This window comes from Taudactylus pleione, unplaced genomic scaffold (genome assembly GCF_031769625.1).
Source record: "Taudactylus pleione unplaced genomic scaffold, aTauple2 ptg000268l, whole genome shotgun sequence".
Classification (NCBI taxonomy): domain Eukaryota; kingdom Metazoa; phylum Chordata; class Amphibia; order Anura; family Myobatrachidae; genus Taudactylus; species Taudactylus pleione.
The window spans coordinates 3,612,787-3,616,102 of NW_028284670.1; positions in this window are offsets into that span (position 1 = coordinate 3,612,787).

Consider the following 3,316-nt stretch of genomic DNA (forward strand, 5'->3'; position numbering starts at 1 on the left):
AATGCTTTGGCCATGGAGCCCCTGTAAAAGGGTCTCTGGGGTGTGGCATTACAGCTCTGTCAGTTTGGGTCCGGTGCTAGTTTTAATTATAGAAAGACCCCTGCACATTTTATTTCCACCTACAATTAAAACCAGGACTGACCCTGCAGCCAGCTTCTGATTCCTAAATTAAGGTAGAACCCTACTCATTTTGTTCCCTATAATATTAGGAATCAGGACTGGCTGGAAAATCAGGGGCAGGTTAAGCTTTTACTAACATATAACCCATTTTTTAACAGCCTAAAACACAAGCAGCCTTCACATATCTCACTGATATGTGCGGGCTGCTTGCTCGGGAGAGTTTTGCAGAGAGAAGAAACAGCAATCTTGGGTGAGTAATCTCCTGCAAAACATGCTACTCGGGGGAGATATCTCATTCTGATTCACCATCGGACATCTCACTTTCAGCTAAACTCACTTCTCGGTAAATTTGAGAGTTTCAGGAGTGACAAATCACCATAAAAAAAAAACTCAACCAGACTCAATCCTTAGTAATTTTACCCCTAGGAGAGCACCACCAGTATCTATAATATATATTTTTTAAGTTTCTTTCATACTCATTAAAGGAAATGTATCTGTAATATGCTTTATGTTAGAGGATAATAATTTGTTTTTTTGATCTCCTATATGGACCTTGTGCACTGACCTGCCCCTACTTGTACAAATGTTCCTAAAATAATAAACTAATAAAGGTAATAATTATCATTCACATTAAAACATACTTGTTTATATGGACATATGATTGTATCAGAGTAGTTACTTTATTTTCTTCCTCTTCTGAATCCAATGGAAAAAGGAGAGTACAATTACATAGTGTAATCAAATAATACAAATTACAATTCACTTTTGTGAAGTGTTTATTGGAACTAATAGGGAAATTGTGTAATCCTTATCAAATAGGTAATTTCTTTTTCCAACAAAGAGGGGTTACTGTTATCATCTCTACCACCACAGAAGTCACACCTATTATATAACCATACTTGCCGACAATCAGCTCCCTCCTTCTGGGAGGGAGCTGATTGTCGGCTAACGGTGGGGGGCATGGCCAGTAATTGATGTCATATTGGTTGCAGTGCCACACAATTACATCATCCAGGCCCTGCCCCCTCTTCACAATGCTGTTATTTTCAGCATTGTGAAGCAGGGGTCGGGGCCACAATGACGCGATTCAGTGCGAATCACATCACTGCCCCCCACCCGCAGCTGGGGTTTCTAGTTTAATCTGGGGGGATGTCGGGAGGGTCGCTGGCTGCCGGGAGGCTTGCCTACCTTTCCGGGGGGCGGGAGCTACACCCGTAAATCCAGAGGCTGGTGAGACATTTGGAAGGGTAGGCAAGCCTGTATGTAATAGGTCATATAGTATGTAGATTGTTTCATCATCTTCTATAAGGTTTAGAAATAACCACCCAGACATTTATCAAGTGGAAAGAATGGGTAAAACAAAGGAATATAGGGATCTATTTAGTATTTACTAAGCCTTGGAGAGAGATAAAGACCCCAATCAGCTCCTGTCACTTTATAGGCTGTGTTTGAAAATTGCCAGGAGCTGATTGGTTGGTACTTTATCTCCATCCACTTGATTTCTCTCATAGGCTTATTACGTAGACCCCCATAGTGTAGACCAGTGGTGTCAAACTTGGGCCATCCAGCTGCAGTGGAACTACACATCCCAGCTAGCCCTTCTACAGTTTTAGCATGCCCTAAGAGCAAAACTGTGGCAGTACATCCTGAGATGTGTAGTTCCACTGCAGCTGGATGGCCCGAGATTGACACCACTGGTATAGACCATGGAATACATTTTATATGGAAACAATTTTATACATAAATATAAAAACAAAGAGTGCTTACTACGTGGTTACAGAATTATTAGGAAGGGTTTTATGGATTTATTGAGGATTATCTGCAACTTCAACCTACTTGCTTCTTAATAGAATAATCAACCAGTAGGTAATCTCTGCCTAATTCCCAATGGTGCATACACACATACCGATTTTAAAGGGCGATTAGAACAAAAATGATATCAATATCATTATTGTTACCATTATCATTCAAATTGCTCTTAAAAATGACCCTACCAACTTACCTTATACCAGCTTTGCATGGCCATGTATGGATGATAGTGATATTGTCCATCGGCCGTGCATGCCAGTCAACTTGCTCGATATCAAGTAAGTTATTATAGGGACCAACGATCATTGATCTCGGGTTGCTATAGTTGACAGTAAGTATGTGGTGTGCTGGTTGATCAATATCAATCACCCAGCACACAAGGGAGGATGCATGACGATCAGCCAGTGATATTGTATCTCAAACAATATTTTTTCAAGGAAATTTATAAAGGAGGGGCTCTGTTTATAAACCCGACATTTTGCTCTGGTCTGCAAACCAGAAATGGTCCAAGAAAGCTTTATCACAGTCATGACATTGGTAACATGAACATGATAAATGTACATAATGAATACATGGCACAAATGTTTCTGAGACCTGGAGAGCATAAAGCAATTATATTTATTTTACCTAAAAAAATAATCTAATATAATTTACTGTAATATGAATAAGCATCATAAAATTATGCAAATGGAAATCTCATTATAACTCTCAGGGTGCAAAAGATTCATACACATATATAGGTATGTTGTACCAACACATAAGAAATTAAATTACACAGAAAGAAATTATACACACAAAAAATAGAATGAAGGCCAATCCAATTGAATCTTTCTTCTAAGTAATCATGTGGAGAGCCTAAACTAAAAAAAACCTCAGATGGGAAAAGGGAAAGATAAAAATAAAACAAGATCAGGGGGTATATTTACCAAGATGCAGGTTTTTAGAAGTGACGTTGCTGTCCATAGCAACCTATCATTTTCTACTTATTATTCATGTAGCAAATTCTAGAAGATAATAGCTAGAATCTTATTGGTTGATATGGGCAACAACTCTGCTTTTAAAAACACACACTTTACTAAATACCGACAGATCATTACATACACAAAAAAGAAAGTCAAAAGTATTTCTAATCAGGATCTTAAGAAACCACTTTAACTCAAATCCTGATAAAAAAACTCTTATACAGTCAGGTCCATAAATATTGGGACATTGACAGAATTTTTAGGTAGGTGAGTGGAAGATAGGTGAGTGGAAGATAGATGAGTGGAAGGCCAGACAGCAGGACAGCAGGATGTGGCAGTAGTTAAGGCAGGAGATGAAGAGATAGTGAATAAGAGTTTTTTAGAATTCTTGGTAAAAAACAGATGTTGTCTATAGAGATGTGCGG